Consider the following 15,307-nt stretch of genomic DNA (forward strand, 5'->3'; position numbering starts at 1 on the left):
CTGATTTAGTATGGGACCTCTGCTTGTCCTGGCACAGCCCATGGAACTTTTAGCAAGTGCAAAAACCTTCAGAGGGCATTCATCACCACCACCACCACCCCCAGCTTCCCCTTACTGGTGCCAGTGTTATTTAGGAACCCAACAATGCAGCTAGATGCCTAGGGGGATTTTCAAAAGCATTTAGGTGCCTAATTCCTATAGGCTTTTGAAAATCTCAGTAGGTGCCTAGCTGCATCTTTAGGCAACAAAGTACCTTTAAAAAATCCAGCCCTAAGTGTCTTGCCCAAACTGATACAAGAAGCCTGAGACAGAGCAGGGAACTGAAGCTAGGTTTCCCTAGGTCCTAGGCTAGCATATCAGCCCTATTTCTCTACTACAGCACTCACTAATGGCCCCAAAGTGCGTAAAAACACTTCTATGAACTGTACTTTTTAAAAAAGGAATAACCAACACTATTCCTTAATCAACAAATGCGGTACAAACAGACTGTTTGCTCCAGGCCTCAAGAGATCAACTTTGTTACCTCTAAGAAGTGGTTTTCTTTATTATCTTTCCTTAGCTAGTTTTATTTTGTCCTTACTTTGTAGTATAGTGAAAGTACAAAAAGAAAAACAATTTATGAGTGGCAATTATATAGACTGCCACAGCTATGTTTCTCATTACCATCTGGCATCTCTTATCCTTATAAGTTAGACAGTAGAAAGATAAGCAATAGAATTCAATGAATAAATCTTTTGTTGATCTTCAGAAAAATAATGATTGTATCATTATGAAAATGGTGCTTCTTTTTAAAATGTCACACATAATTGTGCATAGCCAGAGTTAAATGAACCAGTAAATGGATTGGCGTTAATAATTATATTGGATATGCATGTGATTTCAAGTATTAACTAATAAAAATGATTGATATTTTTTAGATAATTGCATTTAAGAATATGAAAGAAATGTTAACAAAATGTGATGTGAAGCTTTTTAGAGAAGTTAATTAAATGCATGTTAAACATAATAATTTATTATATCCATGGAATTTTACGAACAAAATAAAATACAAAAGAAAATAATCTATAACTTTTGATAACAATATGAGTGCCACAGGCCTGTAAACATCAATCTCATTTTTTTATGATTGTTCCTCACTTCTGTCCATACTTTCATCCTGACTCCTGAAATTCTTAATGGTTTGACATCCATTAATCTACAGAGAGATTTTTGTATTCTTGTCTCATTGTAGGCTTGTTGATTAAAAAGATGGTAACAATGATGACAAAACAAAAAAATCCTGGAATTACAGAGCACTTTCAAGGCTCCTGACCCTGAAGCTTTATTAAGACACTCGATAAAAGAAGGAAGAAAGTGAGAAGACAACTTTCATATTGTAATGAAACAAAAAACATCATTATCGTCAGCTTGATCTATCAGAAGCTGTTAAGAGTCCATCTCAGTAATCTCAATTGGGAGAAGTAATTATTGCATCAAATAATAGCTCTGATTTCCATGGGCTATAACACAGTTCTAATACATAATTTCTAAGAAGCTGGGGTGGGGGGGAATGCACACCATACAAATGATAGGTATGAAGATTGCAAATAAAGACTTTTATGAATAAAGATACAAAGATCTAACTGAAATCCTGTACCAGAGTTTCATACAATGGATCAGATTGTGGCCAATTGTTGTATGAGTAAACTGGGGTGTGGTGGGGAGAGGTGGGAGAAGAGCAAAAATAGCCCTTGCTCCCTTTCCTGGCTTTCTTTACACAGGGAACTGCACAACTGTAGTTTTACTCTCTCCCTGCTGCCCTTCTAGTGCCATAAACCACCACAAAAGTAGTGGAGAGGAGCCCACCAATGGACCTGTCCAAACCAAAATTTGATGTTGGTTGGCCACAGATCAGAGTTTATAATGCATTTTGTAGAGTGTAGTGCAGTGTCCTTGGTCTCCCCAGGTACCAAGAAGGTCTAAGAGACATCAGGCTACATTCACAAAGTAATGTAAGCAAGGCGACTCAGTGTTGCAACATGTAATTTTTTTGTGCCTAGAAAATCACTGGGATTTCACAAAGGCTGAGTTAGGTGCTCAGGGTCCCTATACCATGAATGAAGGGAGATAGGCACATTAGAATGGGATTCGCTGAAGTCAGCGCACAAGCCAGCTCCCTGCATAAGTTTGTCAACAGGAGATGCCTAGGAGAAGGGGGTGTCCTAAGCTCCAGCCATCTCAGAGAGTTCAGTGCCTAGCTGCAAACCTTCCCTTGCAGTTAGGCATCTATCTTTATTTGCAAGAAGCTGGGAAGAAGGGGCTGAGGAGGAGGAGAAGGATCTCCTGGGAGGGGAATGTTCACTAGGTGGGCACAGACTCTTCTGACTGCTTGACCCTTTCTGCCACATTTCCTCCAACCTGTCCTTGTCCTGTCTCTTTTTCCACCCCTGGCTCCTTGTCCAAGTACCATTCTTCTTGCCTACCCAGTCCCTGTTACTACTTATCAAGTTTCTCCATCCTAGTTCCAGTTTCCATGTCAAGCCAATATCTGTCTCCCCGCTACTGCCCCAACTCCTCATCCCTAGTCTCCTTGCTGGTGAATCCCACTTCCCCCTCAGCTCTTCATCCAATCTCTTTCTACTCTGACTCTCCCCTGGATCCCAGTCTCAGCTTCCCTCCCTGGGCTTCTCATCCAATCTCAATCTCTCCGACGAACTCCTCCCTAGTTCCTTGTCCCAGTCCCCCCTGTCCAATTAGTCACCTCTCCCCAGGTCTTGATCTAATCTCGTTTCCCCCACCCAAATGGCTACTAGTCCATCTCATCAGCTTCTAGTAGCAGTCTCTTTGCCCAACCAATCCCAATCTCCCCCCTTCCAAGTAATTCAGGCTTTTATCTCCATTCTGCAGTTCTAGTCTCACCAGGCTCCTTGTCCCGGTGTATTCCTTTCTTCCCCCGGTCCACTACTTTTGTCCCTTCTGCATTTAAATCAGACAGTTTCCTCCTCTGTACTGCCTCTGCATCAGCAGAGGGGTCAGGAAACACAGGATGTCTGTTCTCCGTTCCAGTGCTGGCCACACACTTACCAAGAGATGCAATTAGAGGAAAGCCCTTCTGAGTCCTGGGCTGAGCATGCTCACTTGTTCTGTGGGGATGGTGCATGAGCAATCTCGTCAGCACTAGGAACTTGACAGGCTTGAGCATGCTAAGTGAGGATGGTATCCAGCTAGTTTAGTTGTTATGCTCTAGCAAGTCTTTACTGAGTATGTGCAAACTGAAATTTTTCATAGACTTATCACTTCACCACATTTGAAAGCATTTTCAAAGGGAATAGCAAAAGGCACATTTCTGACATAAAAGTTCCCTCCCCCCACCAAATTTCAAGTTCCTGCTCCAAAGCAGGAGATCCTTAGAGCATTCAAAGAAAGGGTATGATTTTTTTTTAACATGAGCAAAAAAATATATTTCCCCATAGCCTTATTTTCACAAATGGTTGAACCATTTTGACTGAAATTTTCCAGTTACATTTTGACAAAGTTATAAACAACTGAAAACAGAGTCGGTCTTCTAATAGGAAATGTTGGGTAACCTTAATAATAGGAGGGCCATCAGGCCCACCTACAATATCCATTTCATACAGTTCTTGGCTCTATTTATTTAAGGTCACCCTATGGTATCATGTATCGGGGGTAGCCGTGTTAGTCTGTATCCACAAAAACAACAAGGAGTCCGGTGGCACCTTAAAGACTAACAGATTTATTGAGCATAAGCTTTCATGAGTAAAAACCCCACTTCTTCAGGTGCATCTTTGTTGTTCCTATGGTATCACGTTGCCTTCATTCTGAGGTAAGGTATGGGCTATAAACAAAGTAGTAACAACCAAGTGCCAACACGTTAGACATCTTGGATGCCTCACACTCAGGGTTCAGGCCACGGCATAGCACAGAGGCAGCTCTAGTGACACTAAAAGATGACCTTTTCATGGCCATAGGTAAAAATCTCCATGCTCATACTGCTGGGCTGCCGTGCAGCCTTTGACACAGATAACCACAAATTTACATTACATAGCAGGACTAAATGGCCCCGCACTAAGTCTCCAACTATTCCTCTTCAATAGAGCTCAGAGCGGTGATTGTGTGTGACAGATACGGTGCTTTCCTGCAATATATTTGGGAGATCCTACTGAATTAAATTGAAATAGCTTTGGGGTCCATAATATAATAAATGCAAAGTTTATATATTATTGTGGAATTGTATGTAACTTCTATGGTGGGAGTGGGGGAGATGTGACCAGTGTAATAACCCCTGGGAAATGTTATGAGCCTCAGAGAACTATTTGAAACAATGTGCCAACTTGTGGGATAAACAAAGTTAGGTGGGTTTCCCAGGAAACCTCTAAGGGGACGTGTATACAAATGTACCCTCTCTGGTAATGCAAGAATTCAGCCTTTTGGTCTATGACCTGAGAAGGGGCCTTTGTCTTCCGATTACCTTTTCCCAGGATCCCAAGATCAAAGATCGCTCTGACTCTCAGATCCATAGGGTTGCTTGTTCTAAGCTAACAGCTATTACAAACTTGTAACCACAGAAAAAACCCTTGATAGGGTTTGACAGACTGAATCGTAACCAGAGCCCTTGTGACCTCTGGTAAGACACTATGCATGTGTGTAGATTCTTATTGTTTTTCACATGTGTTCTCTGTAATGCTTTCACCTTAAGAATAAATATGCTTGCTTAGCAAGGGCTGTGTGGCAACTTCTAACTGTGGGCAATTATGCTGGTTGTAGATGCTCAGGAGAAGGCAAAACAGGCTGCTTAGGCAGTTTGTCTTGCTGGGGAACACACAATACAACTAGGGAATTGTGCACCATGGAAAACCCCCAGTCATGAGGCCAGATAGATACTGGTCTCTGTCCAAGAGAAGTGACAGCTGAGAAGCCGGCAGCATGGAATGGGTGCCCTTGCTGGACCACAGAAGAGAAATACAGGTGCAGTTGCTTTGAACGATGCCAATATGTATCTGCTCCCCTTCTCTGAAGACCCTTACCTGCAGGTCCCATAGGAATCCATACTTCATACACTACTCTTCAATAGGGGATAGCTCGCTGGTTTGAGCATTGGCCTGCTAAACCCAGGGTTGTGAGCTCAATTCTTGAGGGGGCCATTTAGGGATCTGGGGCAAAAATTGGGGATTGGTCCTGCTTTGAGCAGGGGGTTGGACTAGATGATCTCCTGAGGTCCCTTCCAACCCTGATATTCTATGATCTTCCAATACCTCTTTAAGGCTTTGGTCCTAATTTTCAAGCCGTGAATTTTTAACTGTGAATCTCCCTGATAGCTTTGATCCTCTGAGACAATGCAGATCTCAAAGCCCAGGAGGAAGCATGTGAGAACTGGGAACAAAGCATTATCTGTTGAGGGGATCTGGCTATGGAACAAATCTTCCAAAGAAGATCAGGCAGACCCAGAGTCTCACCCTCTTTAGGAAATGTTGCAAGGCCTTCTTCTTTCAGAAAGCCATTCCGCCATAAGTTACAATCAAAATTAGAGCATCCCTTTATTCTCATAAAAACTTCCAACTCCATACGAAAAGAAACTGTCCCCCAAGAAAAGTTCTGACCCCATAAAAGGATAAGTGCCAGAGAGAGAGACTCTAAGAAGTCTATTGAACTTCTCTATTGCTATTGATTTTACGTGAAAGATCCTCAGATACTATGCTAATGGGTGGCAGTATAAAATCCTAAAATAGATAGATAAAACACATGAGATAGAATTCCTGAGCAATCTGTTGTCTTCATGTAATCCCTGGCCACATCAGATGTGAAAAATCATACTTTAAACTTTAAGTATATATCATTTAAAATTTTCTCTTTAGATTTAATATTAAAAGAGTGCCCATACAAAAGCTCTGAGTGCCTCTGACAATAGATTTACATTAACAGCCACCGGGAAGGATAAACAACATAGAAATAAATTTACAATATCATCCAGCAGCCTTAAATAATCAAATTAAGATAACAATTTTCCTCAAGCCACGAGCAATAGAAACAGAAATATTTCAGAAGGATAGGGTGAGTGTCCTTTATGCAGTCCTTGCTCAGACAAAACACCCATTGATTTTTTAATCTTTTCTGTACGCATTTATTTCAATAGATCAGGATTTATCCCTAAAAAATTATTCTTGAGAATTAAGTACCATAGGCATATATTCCTCTATTTATGTGCAAAACTTCTAATAATTTTGGGTCTGACTATCCTTTCAACAAGTCCATGATTCTCTCCATGACATCATCTTCCAGCCAAGCTGTGGAAAATTTGTTGTGTATGATACTGGATACTGAATCCCCCTCCGAGAGGCATCAGTCAATAAAGGGGCAATACCAACAGCCCCTAAAAGAGTGGTGCAGCCATGATGCAAGGGAGGGCCCAGGAGTAGTGCAGATGGCCTTGCCCAAGTTCCATAAGATTTCCTCATGAATCTCAGGACACTTGCAGGTTAGATCATCCTCCTTGCCCATCTCCAGTAGAATGGAGTATGAATGAAACTTGAAAAAACCAAGAGTTTAAATTCATGTCTGTTTAATGTCTCTTTTGTGAATTTTTCCTTTGATTGATCCTATCATTTATATATTATTGAGCACATGATATTGAATACCATTCAGATCATACTGATGACTTATAGGAGTTAATTATTTTTAAGCTGCAGCTGAGGAGGGTGACAAACAATTATAGTTCACCATCCAGTAAAACCCAACATTTGCAAATGAAGTTAGGTGGAGTTTTTCAAAGGCACAAACTCAGGGGGAGTTCAGCTCCTAACCCAGGTTGTGCCCTTGAAAAATCCCCCCCTTTTTTATTTTAATTGTAAGGGCTGTGATAAAATCTTTCCTGGACACTTAACATTCCCAATCTTCTAAGTATGTGAGCCACATTCTGTTTTGTTATTTTGGTGTAAATTTCCACCAGAGTGACAAACAGCAGAGTCTGATCCATATTATTAGCTCTATGGTTAAATAATAATAAGGTTATATTATAGTAGCATCCAGGCAGCCTGCACCAGGTCCCCATTATGCTACGTGCTATGCAAATGCATATGAAGACATGGTCCCTGCCTTGAAGAGTTCACAACCTAAGAATAAAAATAACTAGACCATTATTTTATGTTGCATTTTGATGATGCAGTTTAGAGCCAAAGCATAGTAGCCTTTAACAAGAAATCACTATATAGAGTCTGTGAAGAGGTTACACCAGATGGACTGAATGGAATTGTGTTACTGCTGCAATATATGGAGAATGAAATGAATACAGATTTATCATTCTGAAGCAAGATCAAGGACTGTTCTATTGTGAAACATTTTTCCCTTAGCAGTGCATAATGAAAAGGATTTGCATTATGTGAGTGCAGAAAATATCTCTACAAATCAACTTAAATGCAGATCTCAATATAAGCCACAAACAAAAGGCAGTTAGAAGATATATTGTGAAGACTGTGTAAGCCAGTGGTTTTGACCTGTAAAAAGTTATATTTCTTTAACATGTACCAGCTTTTAGAAATGAGTCATTACTCAACTCAGTAATTACGTTACCAGAATGATATCATTTCAGCTGAGTGCTGACAGATGACCATATTTAACTTATGACAGACTTATCACTTAGCAGTTTTTGCTGTTTCACTTTTTCCCTTAGTTACTTGCCTCGATAAAGCGTAAGAGTAAAATGTTAACATGAGTCTTGAAAGTTCAATTTCCACTTCATATAATGCATTTGACTCAGAAATGACACATACTTGGCACTATTCTACTTCATCAGTGTTAATCATATTTTCCTTCAGATTATCTTCAAAGATTTCATATGTCTCCTACAGTCAGTACTTCTCGTTTCAAAGTCATTTTCACTTTCTTATCTTTTTCAAATTCTTGATTGTTGGTTATTTAATTTTTGTTAACATTCTTAAATAGGATTTTAGAAAGCATTTCCCTAAAGAAATCTAATCCATATATTATAGAGTTCACCTTCAAAGCATATTAGATCACCCTGTACTTTTTGTTACAGAACATAAAAATGTAAGGGCAAAATGACTAAATTGTATTTCAATCAGGATTGCTTCTAGAAAGTCAGAAAAGTCCATCATCATTACTAAAGTACTGTTAGCAAAGCAATGGGAAATTCAGTAAGGTAGTTTTTAAAGGGTGTATTTTTTTGAAAATGTATACTACAATAGCTAGTATAGTTCTATTTTGATCCGACCAGGTATTTGGTGGGGAAATAATTACCTTTAATTTTCTCTTATATTATGTATGATAGTCTGAGATCAAGTACACAGGAATTTCTAAATGTCAACGTACACAGCATTTTGTAAACAAGAAACACAGCCAGAAAGTCTGATGGGTTTCTGGAAATGATCCCCAGCCTCAGATGTCTGCAAGGGAGAGCTGCCATCTTCTGTCTGAATTGCAGCTACTGTGAAGGAGGTGTATTTATTTGTGATTAAGACTCGATTGGCTTCCTGGGCTTAAGGATGATTAGCAGGGTTTATGTGGGAGCATACAAATTAGATTAGGGAGACAGAGATGTTATTTTCCTCGCATTGTAGCTAGTTTAAACAGCAAAAATAAAAATAAGCTAGATGATATTTTACAAGATATACACACAAACCAAAATCCTTGGTCAGATCAAAACAGTCCTTCGACATCAATGTTACAAATATTGGCAATCACATTTATTTTCACTTGCATCTATTTGAAGCCTATTTGAATAGATGCAAGTGAAAATAAATGTGAATGTCAACATTGTAACGTTGATGTTTAAGAGCTACCCTAAGAACGCCTTGTTTCTGAGGAAAAAACTTGTAGGTGCAGTCATAACCTGCTCAGTGGACAAATGCTGCCACGCTCTGTTGGGTGTAGGTCAGTTAGTATCAAACAGAGGCTCTGGAAGGATCCATATTCACACAGGTAAAAAGAAAGTATACTTTCTCTAGAGAAGGTTTGATGGACCTTATCCAATGGCCAAAGTCAATGGAAAGAATCCCATTTACTTCACTGGGCATTGGATCAGGCCCATTGCTACTTCTGCTACTGGCCATTCCAATGAAGTTGTGCATAATAATTAATGACCCACAGTAAGTGTTACATGCTCCCCTCTAAATGCGATGCACAGATGATGACTCTGTCAAAGCCTGAGCTAGAAAGTCTGTTTGTTAGCTCAAGCTGCACAGACATGCTTGCAGGTCTTGAGGCATGATTCAATCCCTAGTATTGGCCAAGATGGTGGCTATCACCAGATCACCCCTTAGCATGATTGCCATGTGACTAGAGCATTATAAGATTGCACAGGTTGTGAAACTAGTAAAATGTTACGCTGGGTAGGTTTCAGTATGTGACACACAATATAAATAGTTTTCTAACTAACCTGGAGAAATAAAGCTGAATTATGTGCTCATTCCATAGACTAAGGCAGCAGTTATGTCTTCCTTTGTGTTTGTACAACACATAGCACAATGGAGTTCTGAGCCTGACTGGTGCCTTTCATCACCACCACAATCCTACTAATATATTTTTGGTAGAAGGGATGGGGCAGTGTGGTATTCTTAGTAATGAACTGTAAGGCTACTTACAAGTCCTGCAAAAAAACACCGTATAGGTCCTGAAATAATTAAGAGATAATTCACCCAGTTGCGTAGTGGCCATAGGAGTCCCTCTGTGCCACTAAATTTTCACACTTCCCCCTCAATAGTGGAGAGGCAAAGCACCCAGCGATTCAGGGCGATACTTTCTTTTGCATTTTTACTGTCACATTGTGAACACTACCAAAAAAAGAATGAACTATTATAACAGTTGCCACAAGAGGCTGCACTGCAGAACCATGACTACCCATTAGTTAGGGTGATAGACTTTTATCCTTTGTTTCGTGCAGTTCCATTTACATATACATACATACACACACACACACAGTCCATTAATTTAGATTTAGGGAAAGAGTGAATTTCACCCATGGAGTATACATGGGAAGCCTTAAATTATAAATGCAATTCAAAGGTAAATTGAAACCTGACTATATATTACATTTTCTTTTAGAAAAATATGCAATGATCTAGAGTAGTCAGGCAACTGTATCTCTTTACTATGTTCTAGGTATCCGTGATGTAAATTTTCCACAGAATTCTGAAACAGGTCCTGACAGGTAAGTAAAATAGGAATTTTTTTTTTAATTTTAACTTGAAAATCCATTTTTGATTTTAAATCAGCCTATTCAGTCTGTTAATAGATTATGATATTAAAGAATATTTAGAAGAGCATTTTAGTTCACTTCAATGTTTTTTATACACTCTAAAAACCAGTCAATGATCATTAAGCCCATAATATCATGTCTATACTTACTGATGGAAAAGCATGGAAAAGGTAAAACGGGGTGAACAGTGAAAACAGCTGATTCACAAAAATGATTGTGAAAATTATGATCATTTTGCTTACTGTGATTGTAGTCACTCTCAGACAAGTGGCAGGTACCCATGAAAATGTCTGTAAATCCCCAAAGATTCATCAATTTTACCAAAGAATGGTCTTTTTCTGATAATTGCTTATGTTTATAATCATCTTGTTAAAATGTTTGAGTTGGACAGTCAGACAGCACAAACAAAACTGTGACACTTAGGTCATGGTCCCCTATCCTCTTCTTGTTCTGCACGGAAAAAATTACTACACAGCCCACCACGTTTTACAATCCGTTACAGCCACAATGGATTGTGGGATTAGAAGTGATGTTCTGGGTGATGGATAAACTATTAATTGCCAAGTAGTTGAGTCTTATGACCAAATTTTTGGTGATGCTTGTCCTTTGAATCACAGTTACTTCACATATGCAAAATTGAAATACCTGGGGTGAAATCTGGCCTCAGTGAAGTCAATGGGATCAGGATTTCACCCCAATATCTACTGGTATTCTAAAATAGCTACAAGAAAAAGCAGCAGCAAATTCCTGTTTTCATGATGTAGCAGTGATGGTGTGTAGAATGTGCTTCCATCATGAATGGTCCTTTAACAAGTCTTCTTCCCTCAATAATCATCGGGGGGAAGATTTAGGATTCTTAAAACTGCATCTTCCCATTTATTTGTGGTCAGCTTAGTGCTCTACATTCTTTGATCTCCACTCTGTAAACCTTCTCTAAACGCATACCCACTTCAGTATGTGGGACATGACTCCACCATTGTAGTTGTCTTGTTCTGAACTTGTGGAAGACTGCAACTTGTCAGGATCGTTTAAGTAGCTCCTCATTTGTGACAAATTAAAACCAATGGTGTTAAGAATACACCATAACTTTTGACAGTGCAAACTGTTTAGTTTCCTCTCCTCAGCTGTTTTTAATGGCCATGTTTCTACTCTATATAACATGGTTGTCATCACTACCACAATAAGCACTCATATCTTAGTTGTGACAAAGACAACCCACCCTCCCAATGGAGGCTTTTGAAGATGCTGAAATGCCATTGATGCAAGACCAATCTGATGTAGGACATCTTCAGACGTGGAAGCTCCTGCTGTCAACCAACTACCAAATAGCTTAAATTATACATTCAATGTCATTGCCATCTACCATCAAGAGGTCATTCATTTCCATTTTATAGGAGGCATACTCAGCTTTAGTTTTATTACCTTTGACCCCAAGTCCCATAGACTCAGCAGTTTTTTTGCAGCTCTTCCACCATTAGCTGTAATTGGTCAGCAGTCTCTCCACATAAGACAACATCTGCATATTCAACATCTTCTTAAGATGAAGATCCTATAAAGATTAATCTTGAAATTTCACACCTCATACTTTGGCCTCAAACAGCTATGTCATCAGACAGCACTTCAGATACTGTAAGTGAGAGAACACATCCCTGGCATACTCCTGATTCTACTGAAATCCAGCCTATAATCCAACCACTAACCTATTTACACAGCAAAACGTACTGAGGTACAGTTCCTCCACTAGGCACACTAAATTCTTAGGCACCCCATATGGATATAGCGGTATCCACAGTACTGATCGAGTCAAAAGCAGTAGCAAAGTCTATAAAGATAACTTCCTTTTGTTGCTTTACTCATTTTTCAATAATATTCCACACAGAGCATGGATTGTAGATCCATGCTATCTATGCTATCCCTGTGCAGGAACCACTCTGGCTGTCTTTCATTTTTGGATTGAGACAGTATTTCAGTCAGTTCAATAGCATGATCATGAACACCTTCCCTAGGACTGAAAGCAGCTCTCGTCCCCTATTTCTGGGGCTCTCCAACTTCATTGCACCACGACCCCTTCTGAGAACAAAAATTACTACATGACCCCAGGAGGGAGGACCGAAGCCTGAGCCCACCTGTACCCCACCACCCCATCGTAGGAGGCCAAAGCCCAAGCCCCAGGTGGGGGAGTGTAGCGAGGTGAGGACTCACCAGCGTGGTGCCTCCTGCTGGTCGTCCTGGGAATTAGCTCTTCCGCACCAGAGTGCCCTCTGCAGGCCAGTGTCTCGCCTGCCACTGACCCCTGTGTCCCTCCTGGACCCTGGTGCCCCTTTCCCTAGGGTTCTGCCCCAGCAGTACCCCCACTCTAGGTCTCCCCTCCCAGGGGAACCGCCAACCCTCTAAACCCACCTTGCCTCAGTGGCTACTGCCAGTCATCATCCAGACCCCTTTCCCTGGGGCAGACTGCAATCTGTAATGGCCAATCACTGGCAAGGGGGTAGGACCAGCTGCCTTTGCCTGTCCTCAGGCTGCCCCAGTATCTTTTTGGGCCTTTAACAAGGCCTGAAGCCTAGAGCTTTACTTCGCTGGAGCTCCCCAGCTCCCTGTGCCCTTCCCCAATACTGCTCTGCTTCAGGTACCTTGCTCCCAGGCAGCTAGCCCTTCCCACTCCAGGGCTAGGGTGAGACTCCTCTGCTTCTGCCCCACAGCCCTCTTACAGGGCCAGTTGTGACCTGACTGGGGCAGGGCCCCAGCTGTGGCTGCTTCCCCCAATCAGCCTAGCTTTTCCAAGCCACAGCTCTCTCCAGGGCTGCTTTTAGCCCCTTCAGCGCCAGAGTGAGGTGATCACCACACTCCAGGGGGCCAAAGCCGAAGCCCAAAGGCTTCAACCACAACCTCTGCCCTATTTGATCAAACTGATCACTCGCTCCTTCCCCCCCGCCCCACCCCAAAAAGGAAGGAATGATATAGCCCCCTTTTCCAATCTTCTGGAGTGCAATTGGCTTCCCAAACTTTTAAGACAATTCTATGAAGCCAATGAACTAGACCTGGGGCTACACTCTTTAGCAGTTTTGATTAAATATTGTCAAGATCAGGCATTTTGTAACTGTTTGACTACAAACATCACTTCCTTTAATACCATTGGCCTGTTTTCTGCTGGGTTTATTTTTTGATTCAGTTGTAGTTGATACCTTGGTGAAGATTCCCACCAGACATAAGAATAATGAGTATGCTAAACCACCCCTTTAGTGTAGACTGTGATGCTAATTAAGTAAAATAAGAGTATTTTACACCACAAGCAGTCCCACTCAATCAGTGAGACTGCCTGTGAAATAAGGGATCACAATCCTGATCATTATGATAGCCTTTCCAGCTGCACCACCACTGAAAAGTGGTACATTTTAAAGAGACAGAACAAGCAAGCATCCCTGATGGTGCAATGTCTTTCCAGCTGTTATGCGTGATTTTTCCAGGAAGGAGCTAAAATCATGGTGGAGGCAGTGGAAGCCTGAGTGAAGCAAGATTACCCAGCGTGGTGTGTGTGTGTGTGAGAATGATGTCCTCTATTGCCTGACCCATGGAGACTATAATTGACCTACTGCCACTGCAAGCTAAAAAGCTTTCCTTTTAACTTTGATAATAGAGGCTTGTGTTTTTCAGGTTCTAGATCCATCTGCCCAATAGTAGGTCAGCGGTAGAGTAGCCATCTCTTTTGTTTGCAGCACATGGATACATTACACCCTCCTTACCTACAAGGCAAACTATTTTCTGCATCTGCTCAGTGACAGTGAATTTAGAATCATAGAATCATAGAATATAAGGGTTGGAAGGGACCCCAGAAGGTCATCTAGTCCAACCCCCTGCTCAAAGCAGGACCAATTCCCAGTTAAATCATCCCAGCCAGGGCTTTGTCAAGCCTGACCTTAAAAACCTCCAAGGAAGGAGATTCTACCACCTCCCTAGGTAACGCATTCCAGTGTTTCACCACCCTCATAGTGAAAAAGTTTTTCCTAATATCCAATCTAAACCTCCCCCACTGCAGCTTGAGACCATTACTCCTCGTTCTGTCATCTGATACCATTGAGAACAGTCTAGAGCCATCCTCTTTGGAACCCCCTTTCAGGTAGTTGAAAACAGCTATCAAATCCCCCCTCATTCTTCTCTTCTGCAGGCTAAACAATCCCAGCTCCCTCAGCCTCTCCTCATAACTCATGTGTTCCAGACCCCTAATCATTTTTGTTGCCCTTCGCTGGACTCTCTCCAATTTATCCACATCCTTCTTGAAGTGTGGGGCCCAAAACTGGACACAGTACTCCAGATGAGGCCTCACCAATGTCGAATAGAGGGGAACGATCACGTCCCTCGATCTGCTCGCTATGCCCCTACTTATACATCCCAAAATGCCATTGGCCTTCTTGGCAACAAGGGCACACTGCTGACTCATATCCAGCTTCTCGTCCACTGTCACCCCTAGGTCCTTTTCCGCAGAACTGCTGCCTAGCCATTCGGTCCCTAGTCTGTAGCTGTGCATTGGGTTCTTCCGTCCTAAGTGCAGGACCCTGCACTTATCCTTATTGAACCTCATCAGATTTCTTTTGGCCCAATCCTCCAATTTGTCTAGGTCCTTCTGTATCCTATCCCTCCCCTCCAGCGTATCTACCACTCCTCCCAGTTTAGTATTTAGATTGATAACCCTGATTTAAAAGACAATTTTATTCTTATATTCTGTTACCAGTCTGAAGAGACCATAGTTTTGGTATGACATATCAGGATACAATCTAGACTAATAAGCAGCTTTGTCACTCCTGCCCTGTCACCTTGAGTGCCTTACTGAATGAATTTCCACAAGGGCTGCTCACAAATAGCCTTCCAGCATGCAAGCCACAGTCAGCATCTGTATGCAACTGCAGCCTGACAACTACACTTGGATTATATTCTGGCTCTCACCAGTTTGTGTTCTACTGCAGGGTGACCCCAACACACTCCCAGTTTTAGGATTTGCCCCCAGAAATGTATGTCCTGTACTGCCCAGCTCTCTCCTGGAGAATAGCAATCATATACAGTCTATTTCTTTAATAGAAATAATATGCACACAGCTTGCCACCCCAA

At 41.4% G+C, this 15,307-nt stretch overlaps 2 long non-coding RNA genes across 3 annotated transcripts in view; one reads left to right on the forward strand and one right to left on the reverse strand.

Annotated features, from left to right (window-relative positions):
* Positions 1-10,159, forward strand: part of LOC142072230 (uncharacterized) — a 45,391-nt gene extending 35,232 nt beyond the window's left edge. Inside the window, exon 3 of the long non-coding RNA XR_012668664.1 lies at positions 10,111-10,159. This is a non-coding gene — a long non-coding RNA (uncharacterized LOC142072230). The remainder of the gene's footprint in view (positions 1-10,110) is intronic.
* The window catches only part of LOC125637367 (uncharacterized), a 308,688-nt gene that overhangs the window by 20,861 nt on the left and 272,520 nt on the right, over positions 1-15,307 (reverse strand). The window lies entirely within an intron of this gene.

This window comes from Caretta caretta, chromosome 1 (assembly GCF_965140235.1).
Source record: "Caretta caretta isolate rCarCar2 chromosome 1, rCarCar1.hap1, whole genome shotgun sequence".
NCBI classification, from domain to species: Eukaryota; Metazoa; Chordata; order Testudines; family Cheloniidae; genus Caretta; species Caretta caretta.